At 29.6% G+C, this 22,357-nt stretch overlaps 1 protein-coding gene across 1 annotated transcript in view; it reads right to left on the bottom strand.

The window, feature by feature from the left end:
* LOC115876916 overlaps positions 1–22,107 on the bottom strand; it is a 140,256-nt gene extending 118,149 nt beyond the window's left edge. The window contains exon 1 of the mRNA XM_030892964.1: positions 21,960–22,107. The gene's annotated coding sequence lies outside the window, so the exon portion shown is untranslated. The remainder of the gene's footprint in view (positions 1–21,959) is intronic.
* Between the last annotated feature and the right edge of the window lie 250 nt (positions 22,108–22,357).

The following is a 22,357-nucleotide window of genomic DNA, read 5'->3' as shown; positions in this document are numbered from 1 at the left end:
AAGATTATTATTTTGAGTTCAAAATTAAAAAAAAAAAATTTGTAAAGACAAGAATGATAAAGTTTAAAAGAAGAATGTTTTTTTGTTTGATAATATAATGTATGTAAAGCATAACATATATTTGTTCAGTAATTTTTACTGAATAGTGTTGATTATTTATAATACCAAATTAATATCAAATATTTAAGGGATGGCTGAATACAATATGAATAAAATTGGTATATTTGCAATACAAAATTAAGTTTTAAGAATAAAGGTGTTACTAAAAATACTATGAAATTCATATTTCTTTGTTTTAATTGGTCGAATGTTATTTACGTTTCATGTAAGAATTATACCGTATCATCGAAAAAAATCGGCGTCTAGTTGGCTTGGAAATGAACATCGATGACATTCCCTAAATAATTGTACACATAAAATAATTAACTAGAATTTTACAATCTTGGAAAATTTGATATTCTTGAACCTTGTTTCTAAATATTCTAAATTTTTTGGTTTTCTTGGGATTTAGGTTCGGGAAAACGCTGATTAAGTTTTTCATTTGGTTTTTCATTATTTTTATTTGGTTTAAAAAAAAAACGTTTTTGGCTAAACATTATAGCCTTTATCAGTGTTGTGTCATATGAAAAAAATAGTGTCGAATATAATCCAAAAAATTACATATAAAATATTCACACCACGCACCACTTAATGTTTACTGCGTACTCCATAGTCAATGTAGATAGTTTTAGTGTTAAGAATAATAATTCTAAAAAATATGTGGTGATCTTTTGATAAGTTTATATTAGTTGCAGTAAACATTATGTAGTGTGAATATTTTATATGTAATTTTTTGGATTATATTCGACACTATTTTTTTCATATGACACAACACTGATGAAGGCTATAGTTAGCCGAACCGTTTTTTTTAAAACAAATAAAAATAATGAAAACCCAAATGAAAACTTAAATCAGCGTTTTTCCCGAACCTAAAAATCCCAAGAAAATCAAAAATTTTAAAATAATTTTACATATAAAATGCCAGCGATCTTCATTCATAGCTATCGCTGATGCCTTTTTTTAGATGATATTGTATTATTTGTAAATATAATTTTTCGAACATTGATACTTGCAAAATATACATATAAATTTTGTAAATGCAAATAATAATACATCACTATTAGTAGATATTGAATGTTTTTTGTTAAATTAGATCGATTTTCAAACCCCAAAATAATCCTATATATAATCTCCTACTAAAATATATTTACATTTTACCCAATATCTGATGTAATACATTATTTGTATATTGTAAAACAAACATTGCTGCATTTGTATGGTTTATAGTTTATTTGCCAAAGTATTTATTAATATAAATAGGTATATATGTTGTCGTTATTAACTGTATATTATGTATATTTCATGTAAACTATATCATTTTTAAAATACAAACCAAAAATCTGAGGAATAATTATGTTTTCCATGTATTCTACAACATATTTATTAATCCGTAGTATCTAACTAGCGTGACGTCATAAATCTCGCCCCAAGGCTGTTCTATTAGAGACGGCATTGACGTGATTTACTTTTAACACTGAAGCGATAATATTACCATAGCAACCATAAACTTCATAATTAATTTGATTTCAGAATGACATATTATGAATTATTCATAAACGTAAAAAGTAATAATACCTTGATATATACGAGCATAAACTTGTTTGTAGAAAAAATAGTGTATGATATGTGTGCTAAAAGTGATTTTATTTTGTTCGAAGAGACGCCGAAGGCGGAGTGTCCCAAGCTTCCCTTCTCACAAAATAAAATACCAATTTTAGCACTTATATCATAAATAACTTATTATTTTTGATATAGGAACATGTATAGTCAAAAAGTAAAGTCTAAAAAGTTGTAGTCATTTCCGGTAAAACACGAAGTGATAGAAAAGTAATTGTATAAGTCAATTAATCCCGATTTATGTCATATACTAACATACCAAATTTAGTTTTGTTATCTGGAAAAATAAAAAAGGTATAGAGGTGAGCTAGTCTTGAGAAACACTCGGTGTAGTAATAATATAAAAGGGAAAATTTGCAGAATGAAAGCAATCAAAATAAAAAAGTAAGAAAATAATCGCATATAACACGCCTCATGACATCTCTACATTAATTACCTCCAAAGATATGATAGCACTGGTAAACATAAAATAAAATATTACTAAAATATTCTGGTACGGGGGACATCAATTTCTATGAAAGCAACCATTTTGCGAAATAGCCAACGCGTTCGGCGACACAAAAAGATATTTTTTTAGCAGTTGGCGCTACTGCTTGTGGCTGCCGGTGAAAAACGACCGCCGCTTCCATGGCCTACTTAAGAATCAACGCGAGGGCCATTTCGTCGTATCAGCAATGCCAAAATGGTAAATTGTTTTCTTACTAGAGCAATTCTTTACCGTTTTAGTAGATGTTGTTAAACGAGATGAAAACCATAAAATATGTGGAAATTATGTTTATGTATTTTTTGTCATCGGTGTTGCTATAATTGAAGCGAATAATAATTCTGAGTGGTAAATATGAATAAAACATAGTTGGTACGAGTAGTTTACAAAGTTAAGTAGTTTAAAAAGATTAATAAAAAACTTCCGAAATTGTTAAGGCCCCCACAGACAATTTTTTTTTCGTTCAAATTTGATTGCGAATATGATCGTAATTACATTCGTGGATTTTAATCGTGGAACTCTCTATTGGTGGCGAGTTTTTAATAGGCACCCTATAATATCATGCACAGAATAAAAATAGCTTTAATTTGATATATTATAAATGATCAAAAAATCTATACTAATAAACTCACCAGCAAAATTAACGCATAATCGTATATTGTTTTATAAGTTTTATTGTCTGTATTTTAGATCAGTTATATTGGCCTAAAATTACTTCTGTTTATTATTTCTTGCTGAGGCGATCCTTTTTTTTTCATCACTGATAAGAATTTATCAATAGTTTTTATAAATTCCCAAAACAGGTATATCCCACACCAGACATTGCATCAACCGACTATTTTTATTGAAATAAAAATAGTTTGGGTACCTAGGTCGACTCAGCCTTAAATGAGTACTTGGGATTCACAATCCTGAGATCAGGAATAGGAGGTTGAAGCCTAGTGCTAGCCACATTACCTTCCTTGTATACCGAACGGCTCTAGTGTGGCAAGCTGTACAGCTGGTTCCAAAAAAAATGAATACGACTCTACACATTTTTTTTCGAATATTTGAGCAGTGTATATTTATGTGTCAAGTATTTTGACATGTTAAGGTGATTGTGATATTGTGTAAAACAACTTCGCTTCTGACAAAGTGGCAAATAAATTTTTCAGAACGTCAGAATCATAGGATATACTGCCCGAAATAATAAAAATGTGTAAAGAGTCGTATTCATTTTTTTTGGAACCACCTGTACCTTGCTACTCCCAAGGCGTTAAACGCTATATACGGGACCTATTATTATTAGGTATATTCGCTGAAATGCTCGAAGTCGTTTATTTTAAGATCATTTTATTTGAGTGCGCGGCTGTTATCTGTTAAACACTTAAATCAGTAAAATGAACCCTAACGTACGGCAATCTCACCCCTGAAGCGTGTGCTGCAGTTATTGTATTATTTAAAGAAGGCTTGTCTCAGGTACAGATAGCGGAAAGATTTCATGTTGGACAATCAATGATCTCGCGAGCAATAAGTAGATTCCAAGACACTGGAAATAACCCGAGAAGACCAGGCCAAGGCCGTGGTTGAATAACCGATGCCCATCAGGATTATTTTTGCACTGAACGCTCTCTGAATTTATTTTGCTGTTGTAACTCCAAAGCACAAATTACCTATTACAGATGCGAAAGAAAGCGACTGCATCGGAAACCGCTCGGCAAACCCGACACGCCTATTGAGTGGTGTAAATACACCAGTCGTTTAGTCCGGAAGCCCTTGCTGTGTCGTATTCGTTTGCTGAAGCTCGCTGGTGTGACATAGTGCTTGGTTATATGTTTGTTTTTAAAAACGCGTGTAGGATATTTGTTGAACTTTTGAACTGTTATTTAAAAATTACAAGCACTTCTTAAAAATAAAGTTGCAAAAGCAAGAAGGTATAATGAAGAATATAAGAAATTTGCCCTTTCATTGTACTTTTTAGGTCCAAAAACATATAAATTTTTAGAGAAACTTTTAATTTTACCAACGAAACGCAGCTTAGAACTAATGACTCAAAATTTTATTTGCAAGCCAGGTTTAGGTAATGATCATATTTTCAACTCTCTGAGTCTTAAAGTTAAAACTATGTCGGAGTTAGACAAACATTGCAATATATGCATAGATGAAACCTCTCTTAAGTCAAATCTATATTTTGAGACTGGTCGAGATCAAATTATTGGATTTCATGATATTGGAACTAAGGAAAGAAAATAGTCCCTTATTGCTCAGAACGTGGCTGTAATTATGGCCAGAGGTTTATTCCATAATTGGAAACAACCGATCGCGTATTTTTTTTTAACACCAATCTTAAGTCAGCAGATATTTTAGAAATTCTTAAGGAATGTGTATTGTAACTGATATGGGGTCAAATTTTATTCAAATTTCAAAATTGTTAAATGTCACTACTGACAATCCAAAATTTAATGTTGGTGATTATAAACTCACATATTTTTTTGACAGTCCTCATCTTATTAAGGCCACAAAAAATAATCTTATGCAAAATGTATTCTGTTTCGACAATAAAAAGACATCTTGGAAGTTTATAGAAACTTTTATAGAAACTTTTTTATAGAACAATATAGATGTGCACCCAAGCTCACGGATGCTCACATCTATCCAAACAACTTTCAAAAAATGAAAGTTAAGCTTGCTACGCAAGTAATTAGCAGAACGGTAGCCATTGGGTTACAGACGCATATGACTCTGGGTGTACTTCCTGCTGAAGCACAAGCCACTCTTGAGGTAGTTGAAAAATTTGATAAACTGTTTGATTTACTAAATGCAGTGGATTTTAATCACCCTAATCCGTACTAAACTGTCTTTAAAGGCTTAGATTTTCAAAATGAATATTTAAATGAAATGGGTTTATTTTTTAGCAAACTTAAATTTTTTTAATAACAATAATATAGATATAACTTTAAAATGCAAGTTTCGTACGTGCTGGATGATCACAATAAAGTCCATTCAAATTCTCTGGCATCGACTTTCTTCTATTGGATTTACCTATTTAAAAACAAGGAGAATTAACCAAGATTGCTTAGAAAATTATTTTGGCAGCGTTAGACAGCAACAAGGTAATTCAGTAAATCCAACACCTATAGAATTCCAAAGGGCATTTAAGAAACTATTTTGTCAAACTTTTTTGCATTCTTCCTTTATGAATTATTTCGATGACTTGGGTATTTTATTAACACAATTAAAGTCCGTCAAAAAGTCCAGAATTTTATTAAAAAATGTGACACCATTAAAAAAACATCAGGCAATAACTTTACCAGATTATGATTATAGGCATGAAAGTATAACAACTCAAAATGCCTTTAATTATGTCTGTGGCTACATCATTAAAAAGGGTCTTCAAATACATCAATGTGATATTTGTCTAAAATTTGCAAAAGAATCCGAATCTCTGGATAACTCGAAATTATTTACCCATTTAAAAGCCTTTAATCATGAAAGTGGCACTTATGGGAGTTTAAAATCGCCAAATGAAAAATTTGTTTATTTTATTTACAGGCTGGAAAAATTATTTACATTAAATGTTGATGAGTTTTGCACTGAAGAAAACATTTCTCAGAGGCTGTTTGATATAATGAAAACTATAGAATTTGACCACCCATGTGAGAAATTTCCTCTTATTTACATCATTAAATTATTTATTAGATTGAAAATATTTTATGCATTAAAGTTTACAAATAAAGATTTATATAGTCAAAAAAAGTCCGATAGAACCAATAGAAAAGTAACTATTTTGTCACATCTTTAATTAAATTTTGTTAAATAAATTAATGTTTTTATACTATAAATACTGTGAGATTATATGCCTCGATCACATATTCGTGCAGATTATTTTAACCCAAACAAATAATAACGCAAACTATACATTGATGCGGATTGTCTATGAACTCTTTCTGAAGGTCACAGAAACCGAAACGCGGAATTCGGTGTTCTTTCGCATCTGTTATAGTTAATTTGTATCCAAAGGTTCCAATCCTTAACTGTAATTATTGTAGGTATGTAACAAAGCGCATTGTATGAACATTGTAGAAAAAGTCTACCAGTAAATTGTAAAAAGTGTCCAACGTATTTTTTAAATTAAAATAATTTAATATTGTTAATCAATTTAATAAATCAATTTGTAAAAGTAAAACCCTGCCGAAGTATTATAAAATTGATTGAAGGTTATTTGGTAAAATTAATTTTATACTTCAAACTGAATAGTTTCTAAACTTAATTTAAACTTTTAAAATGTAAATTGCGTTTCACAAAGTTCGAAATCGGGAGACAAAAAATTATCCTATAATAAATTCTTTCAGTAGTGTATTTCGAGGGTATAATTGATATTAAGTAGATTACCTACTACTTTTAATTTTAATACTGCTTTCTGCGTTTATTATTTTTTATGAAATATGTTGCTATACAATATTAATTAACCAATACTAAACAATAATTGAAAATGTGGAATTTTTTGAATTTTTTTTTGGAAATTTATTTAGTTTTTAGTTAAAAAAACATAATTTCTTGATACTATGACAACATAGGTAGTAGATTAAATTGACAAGAAAGAAGGCTCACAAAAGGTCCCGTGGTTCTCAATATTTACGCAAATAATCATTTTTGGCAATTTTCAAAGAAAAATTACTGGATTATTTTGGACCTACTTGAAAAACGGTAAAGGGAAGATATGTTTATGTTATCTAGATCTACCAGCTCTGAAAATATTTGCACTTATGTATAAATAATATACAGGGTTGTTCACCACATACGACACGGGGTATTGTAGATAAACGATTAGAATTTTAGAAGTTTCGGGTTTGTTGAAGGACTATTAGAGCTACAATTTAAAAATGTTTTTACAAGATACAGAATGTCCCAAATAAATAAAAAATATCTATCAACGTTGTACTTTTCAAATGGAACACCCTGTATATTCTTACATTTTTAAAATAAAGGTAAATTTGATTACACTTAAAACTTACCATTTTAGAAATATTTTCAATTTTGTGAAATTGCAGTAAAAATTTTAAGGCTTCATTTCTCCAAGGGTATCAACGTCTTTACCACTAAATATTTACTGAAGAATTTCTATTTACTAAATTCTGTGTTGCTATAATAAAAATTATACCACAGATAACATGTTTTCTGTGATTATACTACCTTATACAGAGTGTCTAAAAATGTATTTTAAATAATTACTAGCTTTGAACAGCAATAACGTGTTTAATTTAGATGGAATACCATCTATATTTTATGATAATCAGATGCACAATTTAATTGTCTATGAAATTGTATTATACCATTTTTTACCTATCTCTTCAAGTTTTCGTAGAGAATGCATTTTCTTATAATTTTGACCTCATTTATCAATATACCCATGGAATATTGACATTTTTGATTATTTTTAAAGATGTAACAAATTTTTAAAAAGTACAGATACTAATATTGTCGATATAGTTCCGTTTATTTCATTAAAAAACCAAAAAACTGTTTAAGTATTTGTTAAAGAGGACCAATTAATATGATTCCAGTATTCAAACTACATTAATTGACTGTTTGCGTTGATTAATAATAATTGCTCCAAATACTAAAAAACTGAATTTTGCATGTGTATTAGACAATGCGGTTAAAAGTAACACCATACAAATTTTATTTAATTTTTTGACGAATGCTTATTTATAACAACAGAGGCGTTCATTTTCAGAACTTAATATTTATATTGATTTCTGATTCAAATCCACATTTATTTAGAATAATTTATTAACTCACACAATTAAGTATGTAATTAATTAATATTTGGGCGGAAATAATGGTGGTATATTTAATTAATGGTATACTCTTTTATAAAGATTTAAATAGTTCTTTTTGTATATTAAATGGGCTGGTAATATTATCGTTTTTAGCATTTGTTGCTTTAAAAACAATCTAAAATGTCAATATTCCATGATAAATGAAGTCTAGATTATAAGCTTTTTCTACGAAAACTTGACGGGATAGGTAAAAAATAGTATAATACAATTTGATAAACAATTAAATAATTGTGCATCTAATTCTCCTAAAATATATAGGGTGTATCATTTACATTAAACAAGCTATTGCTGTTTAATGCTAGAAATTATTTAAAATAATTTTTCAGACATTCTGTATGAGTTTGTTTTATTTGTTTAAGATAATCATTTTAAATTAAATTATCTACAACAGTCCCTTGTATCTACTTTCTATCCCGTATTGAAACTTGTTGCATCAAAAGTTACGTTGCATGATTAAAATTTAATTATATATCATGTAACAATTAATTACTTTGAAAATTACAAAGATAAAGAGATTAGGTTTTCAAATTTTTGCTTTATTTTTTAAAAATCTGTTTATTGATTGGGAAAGAAAGATGCGAAGATGAAAGGTTTAGGTATTTAAGAAAATTAATTAAATTTGACAAAATATTTTATAAAATGAACAGGTATATAAAATTAAATACGTATTGAATTACAAATTTTACAATTAATTACAAATTCCGAGATACATTGTAATCAAATTATAATCCAGTAAATGAAGGAGAAAAATTGTAATACCGTGCTCGGCCAGATTTGATCGAAAAATCAGTTTTTCGCAAATATCTGACCCATTTTTTATTATATCTATTATTTCTATCAAAATATGCAATTTACAAATTTTTTTTTTAATAAAAAATGAACTAACTAACCACCTACAAAAATGGTCCTTATCATTTTTTACGTCGAATTAGTATTTTTCGAGATTTTCCACATCGAAGATCCCTGAATTTTCTCTCCAAGATAGATTTCATTAGCGTATCATTTGATTGATAGGACAAATTGTTCAACTCGGCTAAAATTTAATATTTTTTGATGATTCAGAGTTCATTTACAAAGTACAATCAACATCTATCACATTTTGGAACTTGTGTGAATTTTGTCATATTTTATGATAATAAAAAAAACGGCGCAAACATTCTTTGGCCCAAATATTTTCAGATTTTTACAAACTTATTCATATTTTAAATAATAATAGCTTATTTTTCAAGATTTTTTTTTGTACGAGTGCCAGATCACAATCATTGTCATACACAATTTTATAAGTCTTGCCCCACAGCCCCTAGACCATTAAGGGGCGTAAGACGTTCCTTGGATGTTGATATTTCAAACCAAATGAAGAGCAGAAGTAACAAAAGGGCTAAGTGCCAAAATTGTTAAAAGGAGATATTTAAAAATATACATATTTACCCAAATAATAAACATGTCATTTTTAAATTTGCATTACGGCTCAATAGGCTGCGACTGAAACAACTGAAAAAAAGACGAAAATTTGAAAGTAACAAAAAAATTAAAAAAGAAAATGGGAAACGGGCTAAGTGCCAACATATTATTTGATCAAAGTTGAGACAAACTCTCGGTGTCTTTTATCTTTCAGATGGGAATCATTCAGGAATCATTGACATTAAGTTCTTTTTCTTGTTATCACTGTCACTGATCTTATTAACGTCTGATAACTGGTTGATTGAGATATTTTTTATACCTTGCAAAGTTGTCCCTTTTTTGAGTATCGAAGTTACTTTCCATTGTACTAGTTTAGAAAAAGACTTAGCAGTAAACGAAAAGCCAGGCTTTTGGGAGTCAACTTTCAATCGTACAACTTTGTTAATATGCACTTGCTTGAGATTTAAGGTCCTGTTGGCCGCCGCTTGTAAATGAAATATTTTTTTTCTGACATATCCACTATTTCAAATCTACCTGTGTGTGTATAGTTTACAGTATTATATCTTGTAAGTCCTCAGGTAACATCGGAGTACACTTACTCTTTCTTTTCTCGATCAACGTAAAATCCCTGTCACACTGAAGAAAGCTATGACCACTGACAAAGGACCTATAATACCAAGGTACTACTTGACCTCTTTGATTTGAGAATGATGGATCACGTGCAGGAAGTGCCGCCTATTCTCCTAATTGATTACGGAATTTGCAGTCCTGGCACTTCGATATGATATAATCGATGGCATATAGAACCTTTATATACAAATATCTCATTTTTTGTAAAATTGGCACTTTTGTTACTCCTACTCCTCAAATGGTGAAGGTAGTCCATTATATCCGGGAAAATGGATAAGAACAACATATTCTGAAAGACGTAATTTTGAAATTTTTTCATTGATTTCCAACTCCTCATTGATGCTGGTTACTTATAAAGTTATTATGCAATTTTCTTTTGTTTACGACACTTTCCGAAAATCTCAATAAAGGTTGATTCTCACTATACCTTCCTTTTCCATTCCATATCCGTTCCGTATTTTTTATTGTATTGACGCTATACGTAAGTTCCATACTTTTTATTGTACAATTTATATCATTACAAAAGTTTTATTCTAAAAATTTTATATTTTTTGAAAAGGGTAATAGATTTAATCAAGAGGCGAAAGAATAAATAAATATCAACAAAATTTTAACAGAGCTGGTACAAATGTAAGAACCTGACAACGCTGTTTCCGATACGCTTCAGTTCGTCCGCCAAAAAATGTATGGAAGGAAAGGATATGGAACGGAAGGGAAACGGAACGGATAGTGTGCATTGTCCATTTCATTTACATGATATAATATTTTATGTAAACGGAAGGGAGCTGATATGGAAGTTATAGAGAATCAACCTTAAAGGGGAAAAAGCCACTCAGGAATAGTTGCTTTTATTAAAATGTGATTAAACAAATACTTCAAACATTCTGAGGTGCTTAAAGATACTCTAAGAACAACTGTTAAAAAAATATTGACAAATAAACTATTAATAATGCAAATATGAATAAGTTTGTAAAAAGCTGACAATTTTCTAAGGAATGTTTATGCGGTTTTTTATTCTCATAAAATATGACAAAATTTAAACAAGTTCCAAAATGTGATAGCTATTAATTCCACATTTTAAATGAACTTTTAATCATAAAAAATATTAAATTTTAGCCCAGTTATTAAAGTCCCATCAATCAATGATATGGTTATGAAATTTATCTCCCAAGCGTTAACACTTGGAGAGAAAATTCAGGGGTCTTCGGGGCGGAATATGCTTTATTTTTTATTCCAAGAAAATTTGAAAACGGGAAAACTGATATTTCGGCCATTTAGGGCTATTTTTTAGGCCAAAGCTAAACAAATTTTTGTATAAGTAATCAACCAGGGATACAATTGTTTTCGTTGAGTTCTAAACCAGTGGTTTACTATACCGGGTGCGTCTCAAAAGTTGCTCACACCTATAACTTTTTTATTTTTTCAGAAATAAAAAACAAACAGATATATACAAAACATGACAAACAAAACACAAACGAGACAGAACAAAAATTTGACAGGGTAAGATGAAAGAAGGTCGAAAATAAAAACATTTTGTTTTGAATATTATGTAATATCAAAATAAAAACACTAAATCACCACAATACACCAAAACACTTTTACTTTTACACTGGACGCGCGTTTCGCTAACCATGTTAGCATCATCAACATGGTGTATTGTGGTGATTTAGTGTTTTTATTTTGCTGTGTAACATCAAAGGTTCCAACCCTCAACTGTAATTATGTAATATAATAAAAAAAACCTAGATATTTCAAATTTTATTAATAAACATAAGAAATATTCTAAAATGTATATGGCAAAATAAAATCTTAAAGCTCGACATTCAGAATTGAACAACCTATTATTATAATTCAGAAAGAGTAGCTTATCTGCATTCCCTCCTAAGAAATTAACTCTTCTATCAGCGTAAAGTTGACCAGCAGAGCTAAATAGATGCTCACTAGTCACACTCGTTGGTGGAGACGATAACAACTTATTGGCTGCAGCCTTTAAAGGAATGCAAGGACTTGAATCACAATAATGAAAAATGTCACCACTTCCTAAGAAGAAGGTTATCTAGGTTTAATCTGCATATTGGTCATTAAAGTGATTATACGTTTATTCTGTTCTGGTCGTCGATATTTGATAACGAGTCGTCATTAACGACTTAATGGTCTAATAAATTAGTTAAGAGTGTTATCCCCCGTGGCAGATGACCCACCACTTGTGACGATTAACACACTGAACGAAACTATAGGAATGACCATCAAAGCCAAGCAGCAAGAGACGTCTACAACACCGTGAGGACTGCGCTACAGCTCGAAGACTATGGCCAGTAGTAGATAGCAATAAGACAAAACAACTACTAGAGCACAAAAAGAACCTAGTACATAGCATAATTTTAGGTGTCATCACTGGAAACTGCTCCACGGCGGTAAACCTCGTAATATTTCCAACGACGACTACTGCAGAGAATGCGGAGCGGAAGAAGAAACCATAGAGCAATCTAACCTAACCTGCTGTGCCACTGTCCGGCACTAGAATAGCAACGCTTTAAAACTTTAGAGCAAGGCTTTTTGGAGGGACTAGAGGAATCAGCAGAAGCCAACATCGGTGAAGACAACAGCGGGAACTTTGCAAAGAGCTGGAAGTGCTTTAACGCAAAGAAAGTATGACAGGAAGGTTTGGTACAACAATACAGGGGTATCGCAATGGGCCCAAGGTCTCCGAGTGAGGGATCAAACATGATCCCAAACCCCAGCAACCTAATCTAACTTAACCTATCCCCAGTTTAAAAATAAGAACCTACGGAATCCGTAATACTATTATGTTAAATATCTACGAATATTGCAATATTTTAATTATCTTTTAATTTATACAACTCTCAACAGTGTTTGACGGAAAAATTGAATAGAAAATGCTTTATTATAGAGCCCTAACATTAAATTTATTCTGTACTTTTCAGGCGTTGTGAAAATTTACACCTGTTATCAGATTTTTAAATGCTGCCTAAGGGCGAAAATTTTTATCCTGCCAGATGAAGTATAAAATTAGCATTGATTTTTTCTTAGAATAAAAGAATGTATTAAATAGAGCACTCTAATTTGTAAATTGGAACTTGCTGCTCTTGGCAATAAAAATTACGCAATTTTCCCACTTCACACTAATCCTTTTCTGTACCATTCTAGACAAGCTCTTCGCTAGTTATTTTAATGTTATCCGCCAGTGATTACATTTTTTTCCATAACAAGGGGCCGTCCTCTGCCGGAAACACTGCGACCTGTGAGGTCAATTGTGTTTGTCCCCTTTCTATATCTACACCCATTCTCCTATCCTGTGCCCTGCACTAGCTTATGCAGGTCCTTGATAGGATGGGAGCATAGTTCCTCCAGTTCTAACCTAGCTTTCCCAAATAAAAAATGTCGCTTGCGATCCAGAGCCTCGCAATGACATGTGCTCCACTGTTTCAGGACCTTTATCGCAGAGTCTGCAGCAAAGACTTCCTTGATACAGGTTAAGCTTGTTCAGGTAGCACTTGACAGCCATGTGTCCTGTCAAGAGGCCTGTTGTAATCCGCACTTTATTCCTGCTAAGCATTAATAGTTCTTTTGCGGTTTTAGAGCTAGGTCCTTGGATAAAAGCCTTGCTGTGCCTGTGAGTGATTACATTTAGTTTACTCTATATTTTAAAGCTAACAAAAATAGAACTTTGTTTGATTACCTTCTTCGTGTACAGGGTGAGTCTTAAATAAGTGCAAATATTTTCTCTTTACCGTTTTTCAAATAAGTATAAGATAGCCGAGTTATTTTAATACATTTTTTACAAGACATAATTTCAATTATTTTTCAACATACTTACATAATTTTTATTAAAAAAATACTGAAGTGCTTTGATGGATTCTGTTTTGCTATATTAAAAAGAAACTATTTGACGGGAACTATCGCTATGATATTCTCCAAATATAGTTCTACAGAATGTTTCAAAAAACATGTGCTATCCCTCGTGGGGAATTGCTCACGTAAAAATAAGATTTATTTTTCATATCAACATATGTCCCATTCTGGTTTGTTTCGTGACTACAAAATGGTGTTAAAATCTTAATAATCTTTAGATTTATTATAATTTTCTTCCGAGTACTTTTAATGACCCGAATGAAAGTTGGAGGATAAAAGTTACTATAAGTGCTACATATTTTAATGCTAAAAGAGTGTCGATAAATTTACCATATAAATGTGCATAGGCCATAGCCACCCGACCCAAGAAACAACTAAAAGAAACAACTAAAGGCAAATATATATATATATATATATATATATATTTCTAATCTTAATATATTTTATCTTAATATATATATATATTATCTTAATATATATATTATATCTAATTATATAATTCTAATCTTAATATATATATATATATATATATATATATATATATATATATATATATATATATATATATATATATATATATATATATATATATATATATATATATATATATATATATATATATATATATATATATATATATATATATATATATATATAAGGCTAAAGAATAATCACTGTCAAGAATTTGATTATACTTTATTATTACTTAAAAATTACATGATAAAATATAAATTAATACGTTTTAAAGATTTTTTTAGGAAAAAGTTAATATAAACTTAATATTTTAATATCTTTCCTGCGCTCTACTTAACGCATGTATAATAACCTTAATAATAATGTTTTAATCTCCGAAGTACCGAAAGTCAGCAAGTTGTTAATCATGGAGTAGAAAAACCTTTTTTCATATTTTTTGATGAGGAATTAATGAGTACTTATTTAAAATTTTCGCAAGTAAATGATATTATTTTTTTTTAAATGTTGCTATTCGACTTGGATCAAGGCAAATTAATAAAGTTGCGTTTATCTCATCAAGGAGGCCGAAATCGACAAAATGTCAAGTGCACAACAATATCAATACAACTTTTAATTGGGATTTATTCTTGGTTTTAGGTCAGCAATTTAAAACACAATAATTAAAAGTTGTTTTTATTTCTGTAGAAAATTATCTACAGAATTATTGTATATATATAATTATTGTGTTTTAAATTGCTGACCTAAAACCAAGAATAAATCCCAACTAAATAAACAAAAGGTCAAAGAAAAAATTAGATTTATAAATTTACAACTTTTAATCGGCATTAAATTGCTTAAACTATTTCGCTAACAAGAAAAAAACACGGTGATTTTTTTCTTAAAAAAATATTCCTGTGATAACCCATATGCATGTCCCTGGCGAATATGTCGACACTTTCTTAGCTTTAAAATAATAATATGTGGCATTTATAGTAACTTTTACCCTCAAAATTTCATTCAAAACGCTAAAAGTACTTGGAAGAAAATGATAATAAATCGAAGAAATATTAAGAGTTTAACACCCTATAGCTATGAAACAAAGCAGAATCGAACCTATATTGATATGAAAAATAAATCAAATTTTTATGTGAGGAATCTCCCCACGAGGGATAGCACATGTTTTTTGAAACACCCTGTATAATACTGTGCATTTGATTATACGTTATTATTACTTTAAAATTACATGATAAAATATAAATTAATATGTTTCAACGATTTTTTTAAAAAAAAGTTAATATAAACTTAATAATTTAATATTATATTCCATGCGCTCTACTGAACGCATGTATAATAACCTTAATAATAACATTTTAATCTCCGGAGCACCGAAAGTCAGCAAGGTATTAATTATGGAGTAGAAAGGTATTTAAATTTTTTAATTAAATATGCCCTTCGCGTTACTTAACGACAAAATGTATAAAATTTTAATTATATTCACCAAAATATGGTAAAATATTAAGAGTGTTAGAGTGTACCAAAATATATAAATTAAAAAATTCGTATAGGATATTTCTTCAAAAATTTATATAATCTTGATTCAAACTTCCCGCCCTTGGCTTATAACAGGAAAAGGAAAACTGCAAATACAAATTTCGAAGACAGAATTTGAAAAATATTTTTTTCAAAGCCATTTTTTTAAAAACTTTTTTAATAATAGTTGTTTAAAAAAATATGCTCTTTCAGAATATGAAAATGAAAATGATGACTTTGTGAAAAAAATATTTTTTTTGACGTCATTTCCACCATTTTGAAAAAAGTTGAAAAATGTTTAAATACGAAAAAATAAACCTTACACACTGCCATTCAAATCCTCTCTTCGAAATTTGTATTTGCAGTTTTCCTTTTCCTGTTTTTAGCCAAGGGCGGGAAGTTTGAATCACCCTGTACAAATAAAGTATACTAAATACACTGTTGTCCACCGCACACGACACGGAATATTGTAGCTAAATGATTAGATTTTTACAAATTGTAAGTTTAGGGTTCGTTGAAGGAATATTAGAGCTACAATTTGAAAATAATTTTAAGATACAGAGTGTCCCAAATAAGTAAAAATTTTTATAGTTGTATTTTTTTAAACGGATTTTTTTTAAACGAATTACCCTGTATATTGTCCTTTTTTTAGACTCTACGATTGAAATAAAGGTAAATTTGATTAAGGTTTATCACACTTAAACGTTACCGTTTTTGAAATATTTTCAATTATGTAAAATTCCAGTAAAAAAATTAAGGCTTCATTTCTCCAAGGGTATCAAAGTTTTTAATACTACATATTTATTGAAGATTATCTATTGATTAGAAACTATAAAAACGAGTTTTATAGCATATGGTTATTTAAATATTAAAAATATTCGAAATTATATTAAAAAAGTTTGGTTTGAAAACATTTATATGAATTATAGTTATTATGTCACGTCGTCGGTGCAAATTATCAACATAATTATTCGAAGTACGATTTTACAACAATTAATTAACTTTTATTTTACCCTAATATTATTTCCTTAAAAACCGATACTAATAATTAATTAAAAATATTTGTATATAATATAATATAAATTGTGTAATATTAAATTATTTTTTATTAAAATAAGTTCTAATTATTTAATGTTTGAATTGTACTCTTTAAAAAATAATTTTTAAAATTAAATGTGAAAATATCAATATGATTATTTGACTTTATTATATTAACTTGTATATAATTATGTATGTATTATATATTATTTGACTTATTATATTAAAGTTTTCCATTTAAAGAACTTAGTAACACAATATTCAGAAAGGAAAAAAATATACTGGCCAATGGTTTTAGACACGAACCAGCATTTTTTAATAATGTTAAATGTTATTTTTCGATGAAAACAATATTTTAAACCAGATGCCCTATAAAACATGGATAATACTTAAAATGTAAACATGATAAAATGCAAAATATGTTATCTTAAAGTTGTACAGTACGAGTAGAAATTAATATATAGAGAAATTGTAATTACTTTAGTCTTGTTAGGTTAGTTTTAAACACGTGTACAATACCTAGTTAAAATATTTAAAAAATATACCTACAAATTATATCAAGTGAAATTATCAAGTCAGTTTGAAAAAAATATCATAATCATAAAATATATCTTTTATGAAATTTTATATATATATAATTTAATAGATATTAAATATATTGTAAACACAGAAACAATATTCCAAAATAAATGTCTTAATATAAGTTTTAGTTTGAAAAAACGTTTCAAATTTTGTGAAACTACAATAGCAAAAAAATTAATATAATTATTTAATTTATTCATGCAAGAAAGAAAACATTTATTAATTGTTTTTGACAATCTATTTTACTACGATACGCCGTTTATTATATTTAAGTTTTATATTTATTTAAAGTTAGTTTATTTGAAACACTAATACAATAACCGGTTAAAGTATTTTAAAAATATAACTAGAAATTATATCAAGTGAAGTTATCAAGTCAGTTTGGCAAAAATATCATAATATTCATAAAATATCCCAAGTAGCATTTGGACGTTTTCTAACGTCGGGTATGCGTCGCGCTCAATAAACCCGACGTCGGGTACCAACGTCGGTTCGACCGCCTGACGACCCTTATTTGCACCTAAATGGGGAATACATATTCGGGTCGCCTCGACGTGGGTATCTGACCTAATAGGGAATGTAATTCTACCAATTACCAACGTCATATTACGTTGGATTTCAATCACTTAAAATTCGTCGCTAAGCACTTACGTTACGTTTGGTTTCAAATTCGCTACCAAGAATACATAAAAATACAACTACCTAATTACAAATAATGGATTCATAATCACTCTCCGAATATAACTAAGTGCCTACCTAATTTAATATTATAATAATTCTAAATCATTAATCCAGACATCAGTTTTGTCAACGGAAGTCACTTTTTTTATATATCTGATTAAAATACTCCGGAAAACAACGAGCGCCTTCAAAATTAGGTAGATTTATGAAATAAAAATATCTATAAAAAAGTAATTCGCAAAATATATTTTTTTATTTTCTAGCTGGTTTAATCAAAAAACTGTACTGTGGTTCCCCCCAAACTCAACCTTGTCAATATTATTCTACTAGAAATCAGAATGTGAATATAAATTTTAAAAACAAAAAACGATTTTAAAATGGCTGACAATCGGATAGAATGGCGGATTATTGTGTCCGACTTAATACACTGATAAAAAAGATAGACTTGAACTAAAGTCGTCATCGTTCTTGAAAAAAAAAATAGTGGCAAGAGAATTTATTTTAGCGTAAAAGAAAATATTTTGCCTTAAGAAAAACTCTCTTAACTCAAGAAAACTGGTTCTCTTGAAAAATTGAAAAATTTCTCTTGAATCTATTTTCATTCAACCAAGTGCAAGTTACTTTGTTTTAAGATAATAACAAAAATACGCTAGGAAGTACTTCATTCAAGAAACATGGCCATTTTTCCAATAGCTAAATACTCTTTTGATGAAAAATAATAACGACAAGCAAAGACGATGACAAAGGACGCTATATACAATCAGTCGGCAGTCCGATCAGTCGTACGTCGTACGTCGCATTTCATAGGTCGCACATCATAGTACGCACGGGTTTGGTTGCTTGGAATTTTCCACTTGGAATTTTGCATAATTTGCTTTTTAAACGCATATCGTATAACAAATTAGTGATCGTTATTAACATGCATTTGTCATTTTTTTATGGACAAATTTTAGGATATATGGATTCTTTAAAGGAGTTTCTGAAAAAATGGAAATTAGAGCATTTATTTGCTTTATTTGAAGGTAAGAGACATTTATCTAATGCCCCTGTTTAGATAATGCATGCGTGACTATAGATAGAATAAGAATATAGGTATATCGATTTTTTAAGCAAATAATAATTACAAAAATTTTAGAATTTCAAGTCGTATTAAAAAATTCAAAATGTGACCTAAGCTTATAATTTTAATAATTTGTTTGCTTTACTTTGATTAATCGTGATGTAACATTTTTTTGTAATTTGTAGAGTGATGCATCACCCCAAAAAATACCAAAGAGTGAATAAGCAGCAATAACTACTATCGAGGAAAATAATATCACTTTACTTACTACAGAACAGGAAAACCTAAATGTATCAGAAAATAATATACCTCGTAATATGCCTGTATATATGATGTATAGACTTCTTTTAGATCAAAATAAATTTTAGTTGAGTCAATTGTATTCGCTATTGTATCTTTAATCAAGAAATGTCCCTTTTCATTCAAGAATTTTTGCATGAATCAAAGAGACTATTGTTCTTGTAGCAAGAACTTCTTTGCATATTAATTTTGGGTCAAGAGTGAAATACTTTGGACAGATAGATTTTTCTATTCTCTAAAGTAATTTTTTAAAGCTTATGAAAAGATAGTTAATGCTTTGGGCAAAGAAACATCGTTCTTGGCCCTATTGAAAAGCGCCAATCTTTTGGGTCAAAGTCATATTCATTTCGACTGAGAGATCCTTTTTTTCAGTGTATGAACTATATACCAATTCCGACCGGGTCTCCAACATTAATCGTCTCACACGACCGAAGTCATCAAACCGGACGACCGGCAATCGTATTATGACGTATATAATTCCAACGTACGTCACTTAAAATCTGCGATCGGCCGGCATACGTAGGAGCATCCGTTGTCGGCCACAGAGCATATAATTTTTCGTATTCCTTGTAAACGATTCCCGACGTTGTCTGTTATTGGTCTATGATAGGTCAATTGTTTGTTGTCAAAAAATGTTTGATGGTTGACGGTTCAATGGTTTCGTAGGCGTAACCTCTTTTTGCGTATCAGTGATTTGTGGATTTGTGCAATTATATTTTAGTTTTTGTTTTCTCCTTAAAAACATGTGCAGCTACTTTTTTAAGATAGTATACATACAAAATTTAAAAGAATTGGAACCACATGTGGGAGGAGAATGTGGTCTGCTGATTTCCTAAGCTAAAAAAAGAAATTAAGATGCACCAGTGTAATGCAGCATCTCTTCCGGGTCAAAAGAACTGGTTAAAATACAACTGTACTGTAAAAGTTACCGGCATATCTACATGGCATCATGCTAACAATACTGCAGATGTATAAATGCCTTTTTAGTGTTTTAGGCATAGTAAAAAAAAATAAGTTTGTTTACGAAAACTTTTTATTAGCTTATGTTCATGATGTTTATTAGGTGTGTTCATTAGGCCGTAAATGCTACTTAATGGGTTGTATTTACGGACGTAAATAGAGATACGTAAATTAGGTGATAAATATGAACATAAAATACAGCAAAATATAATTGGACGTTATTTTAGGGATTATCAGAGAGACGTATCCTATTCGGACAACGGGTCGACGTTGGGTTAGTTCAAGTATATGTACGTCGTGCAAGCCAACGTGGGAACGACATTGGTAAATTAATAAAAATGGTACGTTGTTATTTTGTACGTCGACAGATCGTTGGATTTACCGACTCGGATCCAACGACGTCGCTTTTAATAGTAAATTTGTACAAAGTCTGACGTCGCTTCAGGTCAGATTTAGTTCGAAGTCAGATATATGCTACTTGGGTATATCTTTTATGAAATTTTATAGATAATTCAAAGTCAGAATTTTGTCATTAATCATAATTTATGAAGATAATTCAAAGGATATTAGATATATTATAAACTTAGAAACACTATTCTAAAATAAATGTTATAATATTATTTCCTTTCAAACGAAGCGCATTAATATACAAGAATCTGATATTATTCTTACAGACGATACGCATTTAACACAAGAAAATAACGTAAAATTTTTAGGATCATATCATATTATGTTAAACATGTTGTTCAGAAAATCTCTAGATCGGTTTACAATCTGCGTATATTAAAAAGATATTTAGGTTTTAAAGAGTAACATCAGGTATGGAATGGTAATATACGGAAGTACGAATGAATTAGATAAAACATTTTTAGTTCAAAAAAGAGCCCTACGAATTATGCTAGGCATGAAAATTAGGAAATCATCTCAGAAATAAATTTAAAGAAAATAATATACTATATAATATATAACAGTTTTGTATTTTTCTTTAAAAATAAAGATCTATTTGACATTCAGCATTGACCAGGCATTCCGATTATAATTATCCAGTCCACAGGCTTAAATTAACAGAATTAGGACCATATTGTTGTTGTTTGAAATTATTTAATAACCTACCTGATTATGGGTATAAAACGAATAGATAATATCGTGCCTTTTAAAAATTAGTAGCATAAATTTTTAATAAATTTGGAACCCTATGATTTAACGGATTACCTATCTGTAAATTACTGAAAAAACTAGGTTAAGTGATTTTTATTTCTTTGACTCTGTTTAGTTTTACGTTATTTTTAACTTACTTTTGAAATAAATATTATTTATTATTATTATTTTTATAATATAAATTTTAGTTGTAGTTCCACAAAAAGTTTGAAAAAACTACAACAGAAATATTAATATAAATATTTGACCATAATCATGCAAGAAAGAAAACCTTTATTAATCGTGTTTCACAATATATTATAATACGATACGCCGTTTATTATGTTTTTATAAGTTTTATATTTGTTTTAACAACTCAACTCGATCGCGAGAACACGCGTGATTCTAAAAGAAGTTCTGCTCTTAATCCGTTGCGTCCGATTTCGCCAGCAGAAACATACTGAATTTATCCACGCCGACGAAGAATAACGTGGAATTTGCGACGCATGCGCTTTATAAAACCTTTTTTTTAACGTTACTCTTACCTTATCCTCGATAATTGTTATTCGAATGGGTCCGTATCACGGTGTGTTCTCCCTTTTCCGACGCAGATAATTCGCGTCCCTTTTAAAAAGGCTTTTAATGAGAATAGGGTTGCTCTGGTTTAACGTCTAATGGAGATGGAATTAC

Source organism: Sitophilus oryzae, unplaced genomic scaffold (genome assembly GCF_002938485.1).
Source record: "Sitophilus oryzae breed Bouriz unplaced genomic scaffold, Soryzae_2.0 scaffold_1440_pilon_pilon, whole genome shotgun sequence".
NCBI classification, from domain to species: domain Eukaryota; kingdom Metazoa; phylum Arthropoda; class Insecta; order Coleoptera; family Curculionidae; genus Sitophilus; species Sitophilus oryzae.
The sequence above is the reverse complement of the archived record's forward strand: the minus strand, read 5'-3'. Positions and strand labels throughout refer to the sequence as shown.